The sequence below is a fragment of the Chroicocephalus ridibundus genome, chromosome 1, assembly GCF_963924245.1.
Source record: "Chroicocephalus ridibundus chromosome 1, bChrRid1.1, whole genome shotgun sequence".
NCBI lineage: Eukaryota > Metazoa > Chordata > Aves > Charadriiformes > Laridae > Chroicocephalus > Chroicocephalus ridibundus.
In genome coordinates this window covers 4,866,841-4,892,023 of record NC_086284.1, presented here as the reverse complement: position 1 = coordinate 4,892,023, position 25,183 = coordinate 4,866,841, and the positions used below count along the sequence as shown (strand labels likewise).

The following is a 25,183-nucleotide window of genomic DNA, read 5'->3' as shown; positions in this document are numbered from 1 at the left end:
ACATGAGGTTTGCGTGGGCCCACCTCTCAAGCCTGTCCAGGTCCCTCTGGATAGCATCCCTTCCCTCCAGCGCGTCAACCGCACAACACAGTTTGGTTTCATTGGAAAACTTGCTAAGGCTGTACTCAATCCCACTGTCCATGTCAACAACAAAGATGTTAAATAGTACCAGTCCCAGCACCAACCCCTGAAGAACACCGCTCACCACTGCTCGCCACTTGGACATCAAGCTGTTGACTGCAACCCTTTGAGTGCAGCCATCCAGCCAATTCTTTATCTGAAGAGTAGTCTGTCTGTCAAATCCATGTCTCTTCAATTTAGAGACAAGGATGTCATGCAGGACAGGGTCAAATGCTTTGCACAAGTCCAGGTAGATAATGTCAGTTGCTCTTCTCTTATCCACCAATGTTGTAACCCCATTGGAGAAGGCCACCAAATTTGTCAGGCACGATTTACCCTTAGTGAAACCATATTGACTGTCACCAATCACTTCCTTATTTTCCATGTGCCTTACCAGAGTTTCCAGGAGGATCATCTCCATGATCTTGCTGGGCACAGAGGTGAGACTGACCAGCCTGTAGTTCCATGGGTCTTCCTTTTTTTTTCCTTTTTAAAAATGGGGATAATGTTTCTCCTTGTCAATGGAGACTTCACCACACTGCCACAATTTCTCAAATACAATGGATAGTGGCTTGGCAACTTCATCCACTAGTTCCCTCAGGACCCATGGATGGATTTCATCAGGTCCCCTGGATTTTTGTACCTTCAGTTTCCTTAGATGGTGTCAAACTTGATCTTCTCCTGTAGTGGGTAGTTCTTCATTCTCCCAGTCCCTGCCTTTGCCTTCTGCAATTTGGGGGTTGCTAAGTGCCTCAGCCTTCTCCATATCCTGGGAAAACAAGTTTCCTGTTTCCTTCCAGAAAAGGCACATGTTTTCCCTAGTCTTCCTTTTATCACCAACATAACTATAGAAGCTTTTCTTGTTGCCCTTGACGTCCCTGGCCAGATTTAATTCTGTCTGGGCTTCAGCTTTCTTAACCTGATCCCTGGCTGCTTGGACAATTTCTCTGTATTCCTCCCAGTCTACCCGTCCTTGCTTCCACCCTCTGTAGGCTTCCTTTTTGTGTTTCAGTTTGTCCAGGAGCTCCTTGCTCATCCATGCAGGTCTCCTGCATATATTTGTATACGTATAATATATTGCAATTTAGCCATGACACTCCTTGCTAGGTATTCTCACTTCCACAGATACTAATTTTCATGTGTTTTTTTTTTTTTTTTAGCAAGACCTGTATTATGGTTGTGGTTGTTCCAATTTGTAGGATGCAGCATTTGCAAAACATTGTCTACACTGATAAGTGTGATAGGACTGTTAGGGGCTGAAATTTGGCAGGCTATGGTAATCAAACAGAAATAATGACCTAATAGATGAATAGGAATCTACATAGAATTTGACCATGCTTCCAAGCTGATATGAGGTTGTGGAAGCGGTTTTTTTTTATTTCTTGGGATTTATTTATTTATTTATTTATTTCCCGAGACAACCAGCATTAGCTTAATCTGATGATAATCCCATGGCAGGGGGCTGGAACTAGATGATCTTTAAGGTCCCTTCCAACCCTAACCATTCTATGATTCTATGATTCTATGACATGGGAAGTGGATACAATTCAGTGGTACTATCCATAAAGTAAGTATAAATGTCCTTAGCTGATAGATGTTCTGCACTGGTTTGTGAAGCTCAGCTGGCGGGTTTGAGTCTTTCATTCACTGGCTCGGAGACCAGTGACTCTCAGCATGCCCCAGGTTTGTCAGTTGTAGACTTGAGCCCATTAGAAATTCCCACTGCATGCACACACCATGCAATGGACCACAGGAATGAGCTGTGATGTTGATTTGTTCTAATGGAGCAAGTGCTCCTGCAGTGGGGACTGTCCAGTAGTTATACATCTGCAAATTATTATTCTCTTGGTGAGAACACTGATTTACACCTCAAAGACAGCTTGCCGTAGGGAATTTGCCCCACTCCTGGACTTGTGTTTTATTTGTTTATTCTTCTTCTTTCAATAATGTTAAAATGCACCAAAGGAAATGCAATAAAAGGAGATTTACTTTTTGCAAAGCCTGGTGGCCTTGTTCTTTCATTACAAGCAGTACAAAGTGTAATAAAGTAATTAGAAAATTCTGTCAGATATTTGAAAAATATTCTGTACAATTTTTGAAAAAGTCTGATTTTTTATACATAGTATACTGTAAGTTTTGTTGTTTGTTTTTTTTTTTTAATTTCAAACTATTTTCCAACTTCTCTTAAGTGTTTAAAAAGAGCGACAACTCATCTTACAGAAAGTATGAACGCTGAGTATTTCTCACATCTCCTTGTGTAACCTTCAGCTAGTGAGTATCTCCAGACCAATCCGTAGTTAATAATTCTTCCTTATACCTCTGTACAATAAAATAAAACTCCCTTCTGTCTTTTACAGAATGGAAAACAAAGGAACTGGAACTATTTATCTAACACCACACATCTTTTGCCAGTGAGCCGTTTTGGAATGTGGAAGACAGAGCTTCTATTCTCTGACAGGGTAGCAGACACCTTGAATTAAGTAAAGAAATTAAAAAAAAAAAAAGTACATGGGCATCAGAGAGAAAAGGAACGAAAGCAAAATAGCACAGTCTTTAACTATAAGATGGTGCATATTGTACCATTAAATAAGAAAACTGTCACTGAGATTTGTCATCAAGGCTACATCTCATACACAAAGATAAGTGAATAACCATGAAACATGATAGCTGCAATCTCTGTCTCAGTTTGCATTCTCAGCATAAGAAGTTTTTGCTACAATTGAATAAATCAGTATCCAAATGAAATTGTATGAATTTGCATGACATTACTGGTGTCAAAGCATGATGTTACTGGTGTAAAACACAATTCAAGGGCAAGTGCAACCTACTTAGTAAATTATGTGATTGTCTTTTCCAGATAGCATTAATATTGAATAGTTAGATGAGAAGTAAATTGAAAACTAAACTTTTTCATAATCCTGAAAATATAAAATCTCTGCCTGGAAACATATATGTGGTGATTGTTAATCAACACATCAGATAGTTCTCAAACAGATGTAAACCAATGTCATTGCTGCTTCATATCACAATTTTCTGTTTTACAAAATATTTTTATGTGTGTTTTAAGAATAAGCATTATTCTGAGTTTCCATATTCTTTAATTTTGTCCAGACTGAAAATAACTTAGAGGAAGAGCTAGTTGCAATATGTCAACAACTCTTTTAGTCCACCATAGAAACATGAATCACAATGGTGAAAAGAAGAAAGGATATCTCTAAAGAGCTAATGCAACTATTATCTTATTATTATATAATGCAACTTTTTTTTTTTAATTAGTTGAATGTCTGCACTAGTTATTTTTTTACAATAGAACAAGGTTTTTTTCTCTCTTGATCCATTATAATAATTATTATCATTACTCATTTCCATTACAGGAAGCACCTAGCTGGTCCTTAAAAGATCAGGCTCTATTATTTACAGTATAGAGAAGTAACAAGACAAGACTGTTGTTTTCTAGAGAGCTGATAATATGAGTAACAGAAACTAAATCTATACTAATAAATCAAAAAGCACCAAGAAATATTCCCAGGCACTGGAATTCAATTGATTATGCTGTGAAATTGTCAGAATGGTCTTTAGCATGTTTCTGGACAGGTACAGGTAGCACTCTTCAAAATGATCCTGAAGTATGGATCAGGAGCTATTATGAACCAGGGACAATTCCCAGTCTATGCTTTGAGTTCATCTACCTTTATTTTATTTTATTTTATTTTACTTTACTTTACTTTACTTTACTTTACTTTACTTTACTTTACTTTACTTTACTTTACTTTACTTTACTTTACTTTACTTTATTTTATTTTATTTTACTTTATTTTATTTTATTTTACTTTATTTTATTTTATTTTACAAGTATGAACAGGGGAAGCTGAAACTCAGAGAAAGCCTTGGACGTATTTAGATTGCTAACGTAGAGGACTCCATAATTGCATGAAAGGGACAAATGGATATGATACTTAAAAGATAAATCCAATGCAACAGAATTTAGGCTAAAGAGCTCTTCGCAGAGCATGAATGCAAATTTCACCGCACTGAGGATCTATGCACCATCCAGCCTCTGTTCCCCTTGAAAGACCTCCAGAGTGAGATAGTCCAAAAATGCCTCTTTGAAGTCTTTACCCCTCAGTTATTTTGAGACATCCAAGAAAACCTTTTTACTTTTTGTAATTGAAATCTGGGATGATAAAGTATCATTTTTTCTAGTGTTCCTAATGATTCACTTCTAAATTGCTACCATAATTTTGAGCTTGTCCATGAAGCAGAAGAGTCCCATTATTATCACACCCTTGCTCTTCTCCTCATCTGGGCACAGCAGGAATAAGACTCCATTGGGCTCTACCAATCTCATATTTTGCGGGGGACTGGAGGTATCTCAGGGAGCCACGCACTCACAGATGTCCTCTGGGTTGCTGCCTTGAGTTCCCTGAAATTCACAACTAGGAGGATACAGTTTTGGCTGTTTCTATTCTTGGCATACACCACTGCTGTTTTACCTAGACAGTTACATCACTTTTTCTCTGTTCCTCTGAGCAAACTCATATTGCAGTAGTTTTTAAAGGTACTTCTGCAAAGGCAGTGCAGTAGTGTAGTTAAACATGGATTCTTCTTTAATGTTATGGTCTATTTCCATTTAAATAGTCCTGTTGAACTCCTCATGCTCTAAAACTGAGGAAATTTTAAAACTGTTTTTCTGAAAAGGGAGAAACAGGACAAGTCTTATAGCCTTTATCTAAATACTCAATGGTGAAGTAGGTTACAAATTTTGAATACTCTTGGTACGTTGTATGTGTGGGTTTGGGTTTTTTTTATTTTCTCACTTAGCTTAGTATGGCATGCCTACTTTGGGATCACCTGCATTAGAAAGCAACCTTCTTCCCTTTCTATTTTATTGTCTAAAGCAGTCATGGTGGATTTACCGCTTGAAAAGTGGGTAATCTCTGTGGATGAGGCATGGACAATAGTATATGTTCTGAAGTTGCTAACATAAAATCCACTTGCACGATTAACATAAAATAATGCATGCTTCTTAGCATTAGAGACACAAGAAGAGATTTAACTTATTAAACTGTAATGAGATGAAGTTTCATTCTCATCTGCCATTTCCTAGTTATAACAGTTAATAGAGGGAAAACCAATTTAATTAAACTTCAAGAAAGGCTAATCCAATAATGTTGTGAAGTGGATTTACCTTGACTACATGTCAGAAATCTTCTCCCAGCTTGCTCCTCTGAAATGAATCTGATTTTAATGTTTTCACAAATTCTCTCACTGGAGTCATGCAGGATTTGGTGGAGGGTCCTGCTAATTCATTAATTTTTATTGAGATACACTTGTGACTTCTCAGGACCATGTGACTATGGGGAATCTTCTGATGGCGAGGAATGACCCTCATGGGGGTACAATACAAAAATGGTTGAAATGGCACAATCCTTCCAGCTCAGAAAATTATAGAGACTTTGCAACCTTTATAGTCTCTGAAGTTTTATTTCTACACAACTATCCACTTCCTCCTTTTTTTCCTCTAGATTGCATTGCATCTCTTTACTGTGTCCAGTTCGGGACTCCCCAGTTAAAGAGGGACAGGGAACTGCTGGAAAGAGTACAGAAAAGGGCTACCAAGATGATGAGGGGACTGGAACAGCTCTCTTAGGAAGAAAGGCTGAGGGACTTGGGTCTCTTCAGTCTGGAAAAAAAGAAGACTGAGGGGGACCTTATCAATGCTTATAAATACTTAAAGGGTGGGTGTCAGGAGGATGGGGCCAGGCTCTTCTCAGTGGTGCCCAGGGACAGGACAAGAGGTAACAGGCACAAACTTGAGCATAGGAAGTTCCATCTCAACACGAGGAGGAACTTCTTTCCTTTGAGGGTGGTGGAGCCCTGGCACAGGCTGCCCAGAGAGGTGGTGGAGTCTCTGTCTCTGGAGACATTCCAAACCCGTCTGGACGCGTTCCTGTGCCACCTGCTCTGGGTGACCCTACTCTGGCAGGATGTTGGACTAGATGATCTCCAGAGGTCCCTGCCAACCCCTACCTTTCTGTGATTCTGTGATGCTTTGTGACATCTGTATCTTATTATATACATGTTTTTGTTGTATCTGGAAAGAGTTTCTGTATGTGTAGAAGATTTCATAAACTGAGAACTTACAGCAGGTATAAAAAGTATGAATAATAGGAACAGACAGGTTGCAGCCACTGAATTTTCACCAAGCAAAACTAGCTATATTTCTTATCATTGTTACATATTTTATGTTAACTTCCTGCAACATTATTTTCTGTCTTTAAGAAACAAAAAGAAAGATGATATCAATACAAAGTATCTATTACTTAGTGGTGGAAATACCTAGTAATCTTAAGTATGGAGCAGGAAGGACTGCCACTTAGAAAAATGTGTGCTATAACAGCATTCCTGGCACCTGAAATCACAAAATTCAAGTGCAAACTATGGCAATAGGATAATGTGGTGCCCATACTTCAAGCCATATAATGAACACATGGCTGGACAGGTTCTCCTTGCAGTGTGCATGATGTTTGCATTTACTGCTAGAAATGACCAAGAATTTTCTCATATTACATAGGAGTGTGTAGGTGCAAAGTCACCTAGTACCTCTATTAAAATACTTTAATGCATATAAATCTATTAACTGGAAAAACAAAACAAACAAAAAAGAAACCCACTTTTAAATTGTGGTTATTTCTTAGTAACTAAAGACAAGCAAGAAACAAAACCAATATGTGTTCCAACACTGCAAATTCATGTATTTACTAAGTGAGAAAGCTTAGAATAATGAAAAATTATGCTTTTTGCCCAATAAACTCAACAACTCCAGGTGAATGTTATGGCCCTGCATAGAGGACATGGATTCCACCCAGCACTAACAAGGTTAAAATCAGTAGTGCTGTACCTATTTTGTTTGTATAACTTATCTCAGCCTTCTAATGCTTGCAAAGCATTTTTGAAATCTAATCATTGCAGACACAACATGGAAATAACCTAGCTGGTTCTTCTACTGGTATTAAAAAACTCTGTGTCCTTTCTCTGACCCGCTGTGAATGCCATAGGACTCAAAGGAGAAGAAACAGCTGGCAAGCAGTTTTGGAGGCACCGATATAAGGACAGTGGATAAGCTCTGGCAAAGAGATATTTAGGCTTGTATTGGCTGACATGTCAAACCGTGAGCAGAAGGGGGAAAAAAATCATATTGAACCACCAAGAATGTGGGAATGGAGCAGCAACAGGTCCCCACCGATGGGTTACAGACAGGATGCTGGTATTACCTATAGGAACTGAAAAGAGAAAGAATGAGAATAGAAAAAGAAGAGACAGAAAAGACAGAGTAAAAGAGATTTGGAGAAAGTACTGTTCAACCTTATTCCAATTACCATGCTACTCACAAAAAGAGGGATTTATCTGAAAGTGGAAATGAAACTTCAAGGTGAAGGAAACCGAAAATGCTTGTTTGTCATTTATGGGTTGTAAAGGGTAATTTTTTATTTTTTTTTTAGTTTTACTTTTTTAAAAGAAAGCTATGACAGAGATTCAGATAAGGTCTGCAAATGGTGGCAGATTATCCAATGGCTTTCATTCACAGTTAATCAGCTAAATAAATTGGGGTAGGATTAGATCACCTAAATCTACTATGAACACATTTTCAAAGTTATACTGCACAGCCCATTTGTATCCAGCAGTTCCATTTATGACAGCAATATTCAAAAATAGCTGCAGACCAGAAGCACTTGTATTCCATGAGAGTTTATTAAATTTATAAAATAAAATAAAATAAAATAAAATAAAATAAAATAAAATAAAATATAAAATAAAATATTAAAAATTCACAGGTCTGGTAGGTACGGTATAGTTGAATTTATATGAAAAATTAGCATAGTATCACATGGCATCATGATTAAAAGTTAAATTTTATGCAAGATGGATGGATTAAGTCCTATGATAGAGGAATTAAATCTGCTTTACTAACAGATTGCAAAATGCAATTGTTAATTTTGTGCAAGAAGAACTCATTACACAAGGTCACCCAATAATAGCACTCTTGTTCCACTGCTATTTAATATTCCTAGTCTTGATTTAGATGACAATATAAAGATATTTCTGATTAAATGAATGGATAACACAAAAAAACCCAAACCAAAACAACAGTGGGACTGTAAAACATGAAGGACACTCGGTTGCTGTTATGAGAAATCTGAAGTGCCAAGCTTAATGATCACAGTCCAAGGAAACATGATGATAAAGCTTTGTGTCAAGAAATAGATCGAGAAACAAAGGAAAGAGTATATTGAGTTGGGACATTATGGCTTGGACCCAAATTATTCTGGGGGAAAAAAGAGTACAACTATGACTAGAGACAACCTGAAATGCCAGTAGCTGATGCACCCAAAGGACTGCTGGAGGAACACCTCATTGTGTGCAGATCAGAATCCACTACATGAACCAGGCTTTAACACAGATATTTATCCTGTATCCAGTTAAAGGAGATGGGCACGATGATTTGAGCGTATGGTGGGCTTCGTGTAGCCTGGAGATCAGATGTCACCCAGAGGTTAACCAGCTAGCTTCGTAATTCCCCCAGCGGCTAATGGAGACAGTAATTCTGCCTCCAGATTTGTACAATGAGGACTTCTGAATAATCCTGAGCTTCACTGTTCAAAACCCATAAACCTTGTGTAAGTAGTACGTTCTCTCTTTCTGCCTAAGAAAATGTAACATGAACTTGTTTGGATTTCTTCATTTGTTGGTTAGGTTGTAGGAAATATTTCTGTGATGACTGTCAGTTTATGCACAACTGCACAACAGATGAGGGGACCTTCCAGAGGATCTCCATACATAAAAGGATGTATTTGCAGCTTGAGATGTGAAAAGCAGATTCCCTAAAGAGCTGTTAAGACTCAAAATCCCTGTGACAGGGAATAGACGGAATCACAACACAGAGATGAAGCAACAGTGTTCTTCTTTTCACTTGTAAGGAGCACATAGAAACCTCTGTACAGACAAATTTTGTACTGAAATATGCGTCCTGTCTAGTTCTGATTACAGCCTCCTCTGAAATGTTTAAAAGTTACAGTCTTTCAATACATTATCTTTCACATTTTGTGAATAAACTCCTTTGCAAAAAGTCCTTCTCAGAAGAAAAAAAAAAAAGGGAGGAAAGGAGGAAAGAGAAGGTATTTTTCTTCTAAATCGCTTATCTTTGACTTCTATTAAAAAGAGATTCTAGATTTCAAATAACTGTGTAATATCCTCTGTTGAATAAAGGGCCTCTTTCTACCTGGAAGCCTTAATGATGAGTTTAAGGATTTCATTTCATAGAAATAAAACACCTTGTTTCCCTGAAATCTTCTCTTGAACTGACATCCTCTTATTCAATAATGCTTTCTACAGCTGCACTACAATAAGTATTTTTATTAAGCATGGGTAACCCTGAAACATGGTGAGCAGCTTTAGAGTACCATAGATAAATGTTTTTTATTTGACTTGTATTTGTGGATTCAAATCATATAGTGTAAAATTCTTGTTATCTATTTACTGAACTTATCTTGCATTGTACTGAAATGCTTTTTAGCTCATGTGTCCTGATACTCACACATTCTTAAGGATGACGGCAACCATAAGGTTGAAATACTGAAGGCCATCAAAGAAGCGAATGTGAAATTCTCATATCTTCAAGCACTTAGAGAATAGAAGGCACCAAACAAATAATAGGAAAGCAACCAGATGCATCTCCTTGAATGAGACTGAAAACAGCACTGAAGCCTACAAACAGAGGAGAATTTGGGCACTGAACACAGCTAAACTGTTCTTTACTAAAACTGTGTGTTTTAACGCAACAGATTGATTTGTAGAAAGCAGGACATGGTTTTTGCAATTGTTTTGTTTTTGTTTTTGTTTTTTACAGGCACATATCAGTTTACAAAAAAAGGTTTGGTGGGAGCTCCTTTGGGAAGTAGGAGACCAATCTTTCAAATCCCAAACAGCATTAATGTAGATTAATACTTTAACCATGTGCTTGCTGATGTCCTTTATAATAAGCAACTTAGATACATGTCTTCTATAAGGCATTAGCTTTTCCTTTACTGAATAACTGTTTTGCTTTGTGTTTCCAAGAACATTTCCTTATGTTGTTAAGCATCTTGAACATCACCAAGATAACTTCATGCCTCTGACCCATACCCATCTCTTGCCGTCTGCATGGGGCAGATGTCATAGGAAGTGTCACCACTCAGACATGAATGTCTCAGGGCTCAAAACTCATCGATGAGAGCAAGCTGCTGACAATCATTTTCCTAGGGTAAATTCTGTCTGTCAGCCCTAAGACAAGTTATTCAACAACGTTACACCTAAACTACCTCAGTCTGCTCATTTCTGCTCTGCAGGCAGGAAATTATTTGCCTATGAGATTATTAAAGACCTTTGGGATACTGAGTATACACAGATAAAGGACGTCCAAATAGATGTCCTCGCTATTGAAACATCAGCCTTGAATGACACCTGTAAAGAAAGGCTGGAGCTGTCGGGGGAACCTGATACATTTCAAAATGGAAACTTTTTGCACTCATAGCACCACATCAAATTCCAGTTACTTTAACAAATGCAAACAGCTGCGAAACACAGTCCACCTGGAAATTTTTGAGTCAAGTGCCCTATAACTGAAGTTCATTTATGATTACTGTGAAAGGCTTCTAGAAGATCCTGCACTGCTACCAATGAGGCTGTCACTAAGTTGGAAAAAGAATAGAAAATAAGAATATTATCACAGGCCATTAGTTAAGCAGGTTCTGTGCTGTGGAATAATTCCGAAGTCTCTGGCAAACTGAATGCCATCTTACCTTATTGGCAGATCTCTCAAAAATAATCTGTCCTTTCTTCGTCTCTGTTCAGAAGATAAAGATATAGATTCCTGATGTTCAGAATTTCATCTCTACCAGAGACCTTCTTCAAGAGGATGACACATGTGAGTGGTAGGGAAGATAGCCCAGGACAATTTGTTCCATAATCCTACAATTTCAAAACTCAATAACTGTTTGCAAAAGTATTTATAATGCTTTGACTAACTCTGAACATGACTAACTGTGAGTCTAGAGAGGATGGCAAAGGACTATTGGTGTCCATATCTTAAAAGCACTTTGATCCAGAGAAAATTTATCCCGAATAAGAAAAAAGAAACTAGTCTTTTTGTCTTTTCTTTTTTTTTTTTTTTTTCCAGGTAAATAAGGACTTCTGAGGTTTCATTGCAGGTTTGTGTATTGCTGTCTCCTCTCTGAACCACTTTGACTGCTTCTCAATGCATTTGTAAAGGTTCTTATGATAAAGTGTTAATTTACTATTTTCCATAAACGTGTTTCACAAAGACAAATGCTCTAAAGAAACCCACTACTTGATGAAGATAATAAAATGTAGCCAAATAAATGATTACACTCACAAAACTGCTCATGACTTCATTACCATCTATAGGACAGAAACTAGAAGACAGTTTTCAGGTCAGAAAATCACCAGCTTGCCCAGTAAAACCAGTGGTGTTTTTGCCTTATCTTTGCAATATATTTGAAAAGCAGAGAATGATTTATGCTGTGAGACAGGTTTCTAATTATTGGGATGTTCATCCTGAGAGCACATAGGAGAATTCTTTGAAGATTATGTCAAGATGTCACCAAATACCAAACACTTATTTTCCATGGAGCCTGGGCTGGAAGTCCTCCCTCTCCAAGGGATAAAGATGAAGTTTTTTCACACTTATTTTATGACAGCCTAAAGGGACATTAGGGATTTGTGTTAGCAAAACTAAACCTACCATGAGGAAGCCAGGCAATGATTTAAAATAGAAATATCTTTCCCCCAATCGAAATATTTCAGGTCTGAACCTTTATTTTCTACACAGTGGCTGGTTACCGTAAAAACTCCAGGAAACTGAAAACCTGTTTTTCCTTTAAAAAAAGCAGGAAAACATTTGACCAACTAATTCTACCATGTGCAGCTATTCAGAATGTTTACGGCAAGCAATAGCTAGTGCAAATGGAGAAATTATTACAAAGCTCATTTCATATTTGAATGCTAAATTAAGACATATTACGTAGAAATAATGGCATAGTAAGCTACAGGTGAGTAAAAGCACGGGCCCATTCCTACCAAATATAAGTAGTAAAAAGCACAGCAACACAGAACCTGCTCTCTGGCAGATCTGTAAATGAAGACATGACAAAAAGCAGAGACACCATGCCATGAGTGACATCTTTTCAAGTCCTGCATAGCAATTCTGCTCTTTTTCAAACATATTTGAAAAACTGGAGGTTTAATCCCTGTTTGCTGCTGGTACTATGTATGCCCATGTAGAGGGCTTCTAAGAGAACCACAAGCATTAGTAAAATAAAACATGTTAGCAATCCATCCTCTCGGTGGTGGAATCTGACTGATTCATCCCTTGAAACTCAAGTATGGATTATTTCAACTAAAACTGACAGCATCAGCCATCTGTGAACAATCCAGCTACGTCTAACTACTCTGACCTTTTCTCGCAGTACCAACTGCCTCGGCAACTCTAGTCAAACCTCAGCAGAGCCTTTACTCAGCTCCCGCACATGCTGTAAATCAATCAAATACTGTAAGGGCAACACCAGCCTGTTTGTTTCCTTCTCTGATGCTCTAACTTCTTCTTTGGGCGCTTCATCCATCATTAACACATATATTGCAGGGGAGATTGGGTAGCTCTGAGGGTTATTAATGGGCAACCGAACTTTTTAGGTCAGATAATACGACAGTTTTTCAGAACTGATTAGTGATTGTGGCAGTTCAGCTACAGACAACGAAAAGAGCTGTTCTCCAGATCAAGAATATTCCATGGGGTTTTTTGCAGTGTAGAGTCCTCCCAGGGGTCTTAAAGCAGGTGAGGCAGGGCTGGCAGGAAGAACTTGTGTTTTCTTGTAGAATAACTAATAAGTTTGGGAATAACAGACAGGTCTTAAGGAGCAAGTCTTCAGAGGCAGCTTTCCACTAGTCATTTTGTAAAACATAAGTGACTGTTGTTTACTCCTTTCTATATTCTCTTTTCATACAACCTTCTCCATCATAGTGTGTGGTATGATTACAGACTCTGAGAGATATAATTATGAAATAGAAAAAATGAATATAATAGGGTCACTTATCTAAAACTAGGTGTCACTAATTGGTGACTGTTTTGTCCCCAAATGATAGTATCAAATTTAAAAAGGAGCATCTCATTCATTTGCCCACCCAAATGTAATGTTATTATTTATACAACAATAGACTTGAACAACATGCTTGTAGAGCAGGAGTGGAGTGCACTCCTGTAGAAAACTAGAGAAAATCTGGATTAATCTCATTGGTAAAATATTTGTTTGAAAAAAAATTGTCTAGATATAAGTTAATATTTTTTTAAAAAGCTGTGGTAATTCTTGTTACTGGATATACTCATCAATAAAATATTTTACAACTATTCTAAAAATTCATCTTATATTTGATGCATGAATGAATGCACTTGCACCATATCGAATTCATTGTATATAATGTATCTGTGTAAATTTACATTCTTACGCACATAAATAAGCATACATGTCCTACATAATTCTGTATCTGTGTGCTTATGTGTGTGTTAGTAATTGGGAAAATATTCCTCTGAAATACATGTTTATCTGGACAAGAAATACTCAAATTTACCCATGACCGGGTGAATCTGGAAGTCACCACTCAGGTGTTCCCACTTCCTCTGGGCAGATCCAGATGTGCTCTGGTTTACGAATTTTCCCTTTTGTTCTCTGTTCACTTGACTTCTATACAAATATTGGGGAAATTCAGACAGGATAACAAGGAACACAGGCAAATAAAGGAAAATTGCCAAACCCATTATGTAATTAGGTGGTTTTGTGTGGAGATTTATCATGACAGTAGAGACTGGGGTAATGGGTCCTTTCTCTACACATGCCTAAATACAGAACAAAGAAAAACAGACATTCCGGGGTTTCTCCAACAGTGTGGAAATTTTTTCCAGATCTCCAGAACAGGTTATTTTCAACTTCCCTCCCCCTCTATGTGGTCTACAATTTGGAAAACAAAACAAAACAAAACCAAAAAAAAGGCTAGTTAGTTTAATTTCAGTATTACTCTCCCTAATTAATGCCATTATTCAAAGTCTGAACTGAGTAAGAAACTATTAATTGTTTCAGTGGTGTTTCTCTGGTGTTCATCACCTCAGTATCTCAGTCTAACAAACATTAATGAATCTATCTTCCTAATGCCCTTATGAGACAGTAACTGTAGAAGAAAAAGAAATAAGTAAATAAAGCCTCTTTGTTCTTAAGAGTATCTTTTGAAAAGGTCTTTACTCACTTAGAGTTAAGGATATAAATCACAAGCATCCACCTGTTTCCTTAAATGTGTGACTCTTATAATGACACATGGTCATTAAATATCCACTGAAGGCCTTTGATTTATTCATCCACATTAGCCCTCTAAAATACAGAGGTGCGACTATTCCTGTTTTATGAAGTTTTTAAGTGGTTGGTTCAAGGTGACTCAGGAAACCACTATGCCACCTTTACCAAAGATGGCTTAACAGATCCTTTAAAAGAGGCAATACGGAGCAGTTTTGAGGAGATGGTGCATGAAATCATAACTGAAGCATTACTTTCGATAATGGTACTGACCTTTTGTAAGTGCTATGATAAAACTGAACAGGATCTGGAAAATATCTACGAGAATCGCAAGTCACCTTGAGAATATCTCTTCTAGATGCCCATTATCTATATTCTAATGTATGTCCCAATTCAGCACAAGTTGTTCCCAAAAGAGAACACAGTGAAGAGTATGACAAGTATGGAAATGTGCTGATTTAGTATTATGACTATACAGCTTTTGTGTGGACAATTCCTCTGGATCCCCTAAAGAGCTTATCTTGCCATGTTATTTCTGCTTGGAGACAACCTGCTGAAAAAAATTGCTTTAAACAGTATATAGAAAATAAAAGCCCAGAAAGAAAGAGTGTGCCCAATGATACAGTTCTGGATCAATGACATTGTGCTCCAGTTTTTTTATGACAAACGCGAGAGGTCTAATGTGGGATTTTTTGTTGGTTTTGTTTGGTTGGTTGTTTTGTTTTGTTTTATTTTGTTTTGTTCTTTTGGGGTTTGTTTTTTGTTTTGTGTTGGTGTGTCCCCCCCCCCCCCCCCCCGCTTAAATATATCTTACTCCTATTAGTTCTTACCCCTTCCTTACAAATCAGTAGAAATCTTTCCTTGAGCTTGTCCTAGGCTTTATAAACTCAAAAGCACAGAAAGAGCAAGGAGAAAAAGGCAATTTTGTGGTTGCACAAGGTACACTCTTTATAGCAGCTCATTCTTGCTGCTATAAAAGGCTTGTTGGGCTTTTTTTTTTTTAGCATTGCTGCCATAAAATGTTATTTGAATGGTTTAATGCAGCAGACATTTTAAGTCACTCCAAGCAGAATTTCTTATATATCCTGTTCAATCAACACCACAGTTATCTTTCTCAAAGTCTACTGTACTCTACTGAAGTGAAACTTTTCTTAAAATGATTTTGGAAATGACTAAAGGTAACATTTTCTTCTCCCTCAGAGAACAGTGTGCCCAATTCAGATGCTCACTTTCTCTAAAATAGTTAAAGTATATTCAATTAGAGCCAAAACAACAATTTAATATTCTCCCTTCCTTTCATCTCCAGCATCTTCACTGTGGTAGGGCTGTGGAGGTTTTCTCTGCTTTGGACAATGTACAGGATAAATACAACAGAAAATGTTTACCATAAAATACCTGGAAGAATTGCTGTTATCTTCAGAGATAAAAGGTTATTATTTCAATATCTGTCTCTGTGCAAGAGGGTATGAAATCTTGTTCCAGAAATATTGTAGGAGTAGGACATGGACTGTTGGAGAGGCTCCATTAATTCCTAATGTATAAGTTCACATAAAATCTTTTAAAATACAGTTAATTTCCAGTTAAATGAATATTTGATTTGACCAGCATGTAATTATTTTTGTAACTCATGGAAAGCTCTGAACAATTTGATTTGGGGACAATTGTGTTTCTTAAACTTGCAGTTTCCTTAACCAATAACAAAATGCACGTTATGTTTACATCCTGGGTGATAAATAGTTTACAAAGTAAGATTAGAAACTTCCTCGGCAGCTTGTCTTTAATGCTTTGGTAATCTATCACTGCACAGATCTACAAATACTGAATTTCCAGTAGGATTAGATTCAGTTGCATATTTAAGGAGACAATTTAAAATAAATGATGAATTGAAAGTGGCTTTGAGGTGCTGCTCCTTGTTCTTTGCTCTCCTGCCAGTTTTCCATGCATTGTTCAAGAGAGCCATGGAACAGCAGGACCTGAATCTAAGACACTCAACACTGTTTATTCTCAGGCAAGAGAGAAGCCCTATTGTGTCAACAGAGCTCCTCGTATGTTAACCATTGTTGTTGTTTGTACGTGTGCCTGTGATTATTTACTGGATTGAAGCGAGGCAAGGGAAAGAGTAAATCTAATTAAAAAGTTTAGTCAGATGTATAGATTACTCTTATTAAACTTATCGTTAGATTTATTTTTCCTTTATTCATTTAGAAGGAAAACATCCTAAGAGCTACTATATCATTAAATAGTAGAAATACAAAACCAAACTGATGGCATCTCTAAAGGAACGTGGTTTGGAATTTAAGATTTTGTATCAGAATGCAAATATTCCTCTGTACATCAAAGCGGGTAACACTTTCAGTGTCAGACTTTACCTGCCTGACTACTAATTCATATAGAGCTAATTCCCTTTCTGAGCTCTCTGAGTTAATTTTTTTTTATTCACACATGAGACTGGGATATAGATTTCATTAATGAGGCCTGAGAACTTCTGTTATTCTGAAAGGGAAAATATCGTAAAGAGCTTGGACATCAGAACATGACATATAGCTGCCGTGTGCAAAATCTTTGGTGCGTTTTTATCCTTGAAATGATTCTCTCTGTGCTCTCAAGGAGCTACAAATTCATAGCCTGACAGCCTAATATCAGCCGTGATAGCCTTCATTCTGCCACACTCTCTTGGACAGGGTAATTAATGTAAGCATATGAGAAACCATAATTGACATTCTGATCAATAAAAATCTGCTTGGCAAACTTGCAAACGACATTGAAGTGGGTTCCCAGGAGCTATTCAAACATCAGCAGAGGGGTACATCACGTGAATGCCTTCAGCCGCTCTGCTACGCAACGTGCAAGCTGTGGTACAGCAGGTCATTAAGACTCAAATATTTTTATCATCTCCTCCTTGCAGCAACAGCTGCAGTGGGCTTCTGCCTGAAAAAAAGCAGCTCACACAAGTTCTTTTATCAAAATAACACATAGACCTATATTAGTATAATGAAACAGGGTTTGCTTGTCATTTAACATTGGGTTACCAACAGCTGAATTACAAAGCAAAATCATTAAAAGAAGGAAGCACTCTCCTGTTCTATCTGATGAGAGAATCTTGTCTCCCCAAATGCTACAGCCACTGTATCCCACAGAGCACCTATTTCAATTTTGACTCTGACCACAAGAACTTACAATAAAGGCACAGATGTCCCTTCTTGAGATCTAAGGGAGATGTATAACTCTCTCCTACATGTATTTTTCGTCAGAGTATTAATTTAGTTTTAAAAGGGACCACCTATTGTTTGTGTTGCTAAAAAAAAAAAAAGGATTTGGGGAAGGATGGGATTAAAAGATGAAAGAAAAATGTTTAGCAGTGTATATGCAAAGTTGAGTAAACAGTGGTATAACAGCATTAAGTAACACAGCCCTCTGATTTTTCCTGGTAAATGGAAAGGCGACCAACAGATTTCAAATTCTGATCATTGTTAACCAGGCACATTTCCAGAACAACTCCAGTGTTTTTAATGAAGGTATACTGAAAAAAAATCAAAAGTTGCAGTATTATCCATCTCTCTTGGGATTAAGACTTCAGTGAAACACCGAAGTGTGTGATTAGACCTTCCTTGGTAAGCGTACCTAAATGTTTGTTGAATCAGGGACCTGACTGATTTGCTCAAGATCACACTGTGAATAAATACTCAGCAGGGAACCCAGACAGAACAATAACTTAATTGCACCTGAAACAAATGAGTAATGCTCTATATATTCTCCTCTGCTGTGGAACCTGCACCTGAAATCAACCAGCTGTGTATAACCAGGAATAGAGAGAGACCTCTTTTCTGCAGCACGTGGTGACACAGATACCAGCTGCATAATTTGCTGTATAGAGATTTTGTTCTCTTGGTCTGTAATTCCAACACTTAACAATGTACGGGATTATTCTTTTTTTTTTTTCTTTTACATGTGTGTGTGTGTGTATTCCTAAACAAGTGGATTTTTTTCAGGACAGAAAGAGGAACTCAGTATATACATAATGTAATAAATGTCAAATCCCAGGCTGCTTTTTAGCAGCAGGACAGGCTGAGGATATCAGTGCGACAAAAGCTGTGCACAGCAGAGAGGTGTTCATGACTCACACAGGTTGCAATCTCAGCAGCTCTCTCTGCTGGGATCCCTTTGCCTGTCCTTACTGTCTGCTTCCCACACAACCCCAACCCCAGCCTGGCATCAAACGCAAAAATGGTCAAGGAAGCAGTTATTGTGGGGACAGCAAAATCACGGAGGATGCAAATAAGAAGCAAAACAGATGGAAAAGATATAGAAGGGAATTTTATAAAGGTATAAGCTTGCTTTGAAGCAGTCTGGAGAGATATGGAAACAGGGGAACACAGAGCTGCAGTTGACGAGGGACCGGGGGATCCCTCCGATTGACGCACTTGGGACGGTATGGGCTTTAAGGGTTAAAGAGCTGGTTGCAGAAAGGCAAATGAAGAAACCACATAGAACAGAGAAAAGCAAAGCAGAGCTACTTACAAGGCATAAATCAATGTCTCAGAAGGTCTGCTGGCCTTCCTGGGACGGGGAAATCGAGAGTTTCCTTCCTCTCAGATTATTACTGCGAAATGGCTGGTGCCTCAACCTTTACAGGGCCGCTAAATCCCACTCCCTGAGTCTGCTGCATGAGCTCTTAAATTCCAATAAATCAAGAAAATTGACATTTCTAAAAATGTCTCTTTTACCTATCCTGAGATAATTACAGCCCAGGAGAATTAGAAGCATTAAGCATACATGAAGCCTCCTGAAGCCCCTGGGGTATGATTCATCTCGCAATAACCACACCTCTTGCCTGTCTCATCCCGGCTAATCATCAAATATCTCCCAGTTTCTCCGCCCCCTATTCTTCACCCCTCTTCCCCTCCCTGTAGAGGATACCTGTGAAACTGAAAGCTGATACAAAGAAATGGGAACAATAGCTTAAAAATTCCCATTGTTCCGTTTCTGGTGGAAGAGTTTCTGGGTCTTGTAGAGCGAGAGAAAGAAAATCCCCAAACGCTCCTCTGGCTCCTTGTTATCAATCTCACAGCGCTGAAACAATTTAGGTACGGCTGGGAGTAAACACAGAAAACGGTAACAAATGAAGGTTTGAAAAATGGTAATGTAACAGATGGAGAAAGCTATCTGGAGTTTCATTTTATGGAGGAAGCTGTGGGAATAAACACTTTTTAAGCGAATCCGATCTGTAGAGGGGCTGAGTTTCCTAGAAAGTAGATGGTATTTTTATTACTCTTACCTGACAGAAGCCTATAGCCTTGATGTTTCAGTACAGAGGACAATTTATAAAATATGGGGGCTGGTCTTTAAGGGCAGTCCCTCTATATGCTGGCACGTGGCAAAGTATAGATAGAGCATCTTACACTGCAAGGGCATGTATGGCTGAGAGCAAAATGAATTGCAGTGATTTTTGTGACTACCAGTTCCACTTACAAAGTTAATGAATAGAAAGACATGATATGACTTTTGACTACTGGCTGGAAACTCAACTGGTCAGCAGCATCAGCAATCAGTTAACATGTATTTCTCCAAACTCTTGCAGAGAGTTGTTCAATTGTTTATTTATGAAGCAGACAGTAACGCTACCTGCCATAAAGCAAAACTGGCACTTGGAGTGTAACCTAATTCTGAAAGGATAAGAAGAGAAAAAGGTGCATTTACACCATGTAGGATAAAGATTTAAGGACAGCTAGCCTTATCTTCAAGAAAGTAGCGAACCTCCTTTATATGTGTCTTCAACTGGAAATCCACCGTTGCCTGTTACAGTGATTTGGTACTTGCCTCTGAACTAGCTGCCAGTGGACATGGCTGAAGGGAAGATACTGCATTAGGTAAACCATTCATCTGACCTACAATGATGATAGTTCTCCTAGGAAAACTGAGTTTGGTACATATTCATCGGTTCAGCTGGCTGCAAGAACTTAAGAACTTATTATTACTGTAAAATTAAAAGATACCTAATTAATTCCATCCACTCTCTTTAATATCACATATAATAATTACTTTAGTATTGCATAAAATTGGTACATTTCTGAATGTTAATTCAAGAACTAACTTTTGTCTTCCCTGCCTCTTTCTTATCCTCACCCACATGTTTATGAAGAAGTATTGGCAAAGCGTTTTTCTAAGTTGTTAATTAGACCACTGTGTACAGAATATTATTCCTTCATTACAGGAAATTGCAAGTACGTTCTTTTCCAGCACAGACAGAAGAGTGACTTCAATGCACACTTCCCTCTCTCATTTGCTCTAGGAATAGTTTTCAAAACCCACAGGAAGCAGGAAGCAGTAACATTGATAATGCAATGCCTTTTTTGCAGTTGGACCTCAATAATCAAAAAGCTATTACTGAACTCAAGCTGAGACTTAGCCAAATTTGTTCAATAGCCACATGTCGGATGATTAACTTTATATTACCAGTTTAGATGTTCTGATTTTCAACCAGAACGGTTGAATAATGCCACTTCACTAAATTAGGAAGAAGATAGTCCATTCCTATTTCTGGATCCTGTTGCAAGCCTTTGTGAATGAGGCTGGCAGTAAGATAACAGCACTGAGATATTGGCATTTAAACTAATTTCAGTATCTAAAGGCGAAGTGTCTAGTTCAAGTGAGGCTCCCTTTACCGACAATGGAAAAGACAGAAAAGAAATTCCCAATCTCTGAAACCACAGATGAGGAAAGGTCTTCAATATGAAGTTATTCTTTTCACAGGTCTTTCTTTCTTTCTTTCTTCCTTTCTTTCTTTCTCTTTCTTTCTTTCTTTCTTTCTTTCTTTCTTTCTTTCTTTCTTTCTTTCTTTCTTTCTTTCTTTCTTTCTTTCTTTCTTTCTTTCTTTCTTTCTTTCTTTCTTTCTTTCTTTCTTTCTTTCTTTCTTTCTTCCTTTCTTCCTTTCTTTCTTCCTTTCTTTCTTCCTTTCTTCCTTTCTTTCTTCCTTTCTTTCTTCCTTCCTTCCTTTCTTTCTTCCTTCCTTCCTTCCTTCCTTCCTTCCTTCCTTCCTTCCTTCCTTCCTTCCTTCCTTCCTTCCTTCCTTCCTTCCTTCCTTCCTTCCTTCCTTCCTTCCTTCCTTCCTTTTCTTCCTTTCTTCCTTTCTTTCTCTTTCTTTCTTTCTTTCTTTCTTTCTTTCTTTCTTTCTTTCTTTCTTTCTTTCTTTCTTTCTTTCTTTCTTTCTTTCTTTCTTTCTTTCTTTCTTTCTTTCTTTCTTTCTTCCTTTCTTTCTTCCTTTCTTGCTTTCTTCCTTTCTTTCTTCCTTTCTTTCCTTCTTTCCTTCTTTCCTTCTTTCTTCTTTTTCTTTCCTCCTTCCTTCCTTCCTTCCTTCCTTCCTTCCTTCCTTCCTTCCTTCCTTCCTTCCTTCCTTCCTTCCTTCCTTCCTTCCTTCCTTCCTTTCCTTTCCTTTCCTTTCCTTTCCTTTGGTTTTTTTTTTTCTTTTCTTCACCCCTCCCCTGTTTACTATTTCCTATGCAGCTGGCATTATGTAAACTTTTAACACATGTTGGTGGTAAAACTCAGACTATTGTACTGATGCCACATTTTATACACCACTGTACTTACAAGAGGTAAGTAAAGGTGATGCCTAGATAGTGAAGTTATAGAACTGCTGTGAATGTCTGTAAATGGTATTTAGATATCGGTGTTGACTCTTTTAGCTATATTCTTGCTCTTATTTTAGTGCTTTTTTTTTTTTCTGGAGATACCATTTTATGGAAACAAATTAACTCTGCATCTATACACAGATTTAAAACTAATTAATAGATAAGGTCCCATTAAATAAATTCCTCAATATGTGGCCCAGTCTGACTTTGTATGATTGTGCCAGAAATGTTGTACCCTACAAGAACGTCCTTATTATGTCCATTTGTTTCAACATTTCCTTTCTTTTTTTTTCCCCACTTTTGTTTTCCCACCAAGAAAGTTGAGATGAAGTGGTGAAATACTTGAAAAGTGACTAGAAGGTTCATAAACTAGAATACAAAATCGAAATAGGTCAGAATAACACAGAATTTTGAAGGGCTGAGTTCCTTCAGTGTGTTCTTGTATTTTATGATACTGGTTCATGATACTTAGAGTGGAATAAATTATGTGCTGACACGGCTTACTTAGAGTCATGAATTTCACGGTGAGGAAGATGTCTGAAACACGTGGATAGACAGATGTAAATTCAGGTGTGCTTATATATATATTCCTTTTCCCTTCTGGAAAAATAATGCAGGCATTACCATACTTAGCTATTTGATTTAATTCAAAAGTTATCTTTGAAGAGTTTTAAGTGAAGTTGAACTTTATTGTAGAGCTTTTCACTTGGAAGACCTTACTGGAGACATTAGAAAAATCCAGTAAGTTGTAGAACAAACGAACCAAATCAAACGTTACAAAAAAAACATACAAGCAATGGCAAGAACTAAAGTGAATTCTTAAAGTGGTGGTCAGTAAAATTAATTAATTAATTAACTTAATGGCCATCCATGCAAGTCTAAATTTCAGTGTGAGAACTGACTTTTACTATCAGCATGTTGGATGACAACTCCATTAGAAATGAAAGTAGGGAGTACAAAACGAGTAATTCCCTGTGATGGAGATCTTTTTAAAGAAGGAACTGAATTTTATTTCTTGAGGGGTAGAAAGACAGATTATATCTTCTCAATAATGCCAGGTAGGTTTCCTGTCCTGAAACCCCAAGATGCCTCAGTGTCGCCAGAACCTTATAAAATCCTTCCCAATGACTTGTGTGGGTGTTGGATTGTCCCAACAGACAGGAATGTGCAGGGGATAATGACACCGGGCAACGAAGTCCAAAGAGGATTCTAATGATTCTTCTATAAACCTGGAGATAGTTATAGTAATTTAATAAAGGGTTGGACAAAGTTTATTTTATGCATTGTAAAATGACTTTCCAAGCCTCAACTTGTGTTTTTGTAAGATCACATACTAACTAAGCAGTTACTTGAAGCTGTGCTTTCTGATTTTTCCCTAAAATATCTCTGCTTTACATCTTTTGTGTTCAAAGATTCTATTAGAGATTAAGCAAGTTACCATTAGGAAAAGAGAAAATCAGTACCGGCTCGGGAATAATTAATAATATATAAACAGGATTACCTTGGGTAACCAGAAACAGTCCCTTAGTCCTAGTTCAGGGAACCTTCTGTATGCCTTACACATTCAAATGTTAAGTCTAACTCAACAGGAGAAAAAAAATTAGTACCGTATCAGTCTGTACAAATTGCCAAGAGCAGCTGAAGAGAGCCTAGAGATTTTAAGAGAAAAGCAATGTTATGAATTGATAAATTTTGGAGCTACCTCTTCTTTTAGACCTGTTAGCCATGTACAAAGATTAGAGTTTTAGGAAGGATTTTACAAAGCCCAGAGAGTCAAACAGTTGTTCAGATCCATTGTCTGCTTTTGAAAATCTCAGCCATAACTGTTTCTTTTTCAGCAAGGTTGTGTGCTATGCTCTGTTTACATTCTGAAATCACTGATGAAAAAACATTGTTTATTTTGGGCCAGAGTTAAAGCTGTAGTAGCATGATGAAATATGCATTTCCATCTGTTTGATCAGAATAATCCTCTTACATCTATAATGTATTCAACATAAGTGTTATGATATCTTTAGCCATTAATTCCCTTGACATTAAGTGTTTGGGATTTAAATATGAGGGAGCAAATTAGTGCACGGTTGCACTTAACAACTACGTTTCCAGCAAAAAAAAAAATTGTTTTGTTTTGTTTTTTTTTCTTTTGGAATTTCCCAGGTTTTGTTTCTTTCTTTGATATAAGAATGATGAACCAATTTATTGAATCAAAAAACCTGATAAAACAGCGGTGATAAAGCAAATTTTATTTCTTTTTCTAATTTTGAGGTCACCCCTGGAGGAGTCCATAGGTTAAAAGGCACTGCCTGCAAGTACAAAACCAGCATGCTTTTCAGAAAGTTTGCACCGACTGGACTACAATACCAAGAAACATTTCATCTCCCCAGTATCTCGCCTTTCACTGTTGAAAGATTTCATCAATAGCAGAATCTCTTTTCCATTGCTACCTTTATAAAACTTTGGTGTAGATATGTGAAAGTACCTTCCCATCTCACCTCTCCAAAACGCTCTTGATATCTTTGCTCTCACTCTAAGAGTCACATTCCTTCTGAGGAGAGGATTTTACTGCTCATTTAACATTTTAGTATTTATTTTAGAGCTGCTGTCATAAAACGGGGTGTCAGTACTTTCCTGATTTATTGACTCGGTTTTCTTCACTGTCTTTCTTTCCATTTCTTCATTGTATTACAATCAAACTCTCCACATCTTTGAACTCACAGCTTTGAACTTGCATGAGCAGCACTGCCAAAATTTCCTCCTCGTTCTCCATTTTCTTCTATTTCTCCTACTCTCTTTTCTTGATTCTCCTGCTGTCCCAATTTTTTTTTTCCTGTTGGTATCCTTCATCTCACATAATGTTTAACACCTTCCAATGAAAAATCTGTCCTCTTACAGTCCAAAATCTTCTGTAACAGATTCTTTTGTCACCAAAAAAATAGGACAGGAATGAATTATCAAAGTCCAACTGTACCACTGACTCTAACTTCCACATGTTCACAGAAAAGTTCTGAGGTTTGTTTCTGAAAAAATCCCACCTACCATTCAAAG

At 37.4% G+C, this 25,183-nt stretch overlaps 1 protein-coding gene across 6 annotated transcripts in view; it reads right to left on the bottom strand.

Annotated features, from left to right (window-relative positions):
• The window catches only part of TENM4 (teneurin transmembrane protein 4), a 1,293,844-nt gene that overhangs the window by 1,180,345 nt on the left and 88,316 nt on the right, over positions 1–25,183 (bottom strand). For 5 of the 6 annotated variants that reach the window (XM_063326336.1, XM_063326383.1, XM_063326392.1 and 2 more), the window contains exon 1: positions 19,032–19,316. The exons of the other annotated variant lie outside the window; for it this stretch is intronic. The gene's annotated coding sequence lies outside the window, so the exon portion shown is untranslated. Of the gene's footprint in view, positions 1–19,031; positions 19,317–25,183 lie in introns of those variants that run through there. 6 annotated transcript variants of the gene reach the window in all.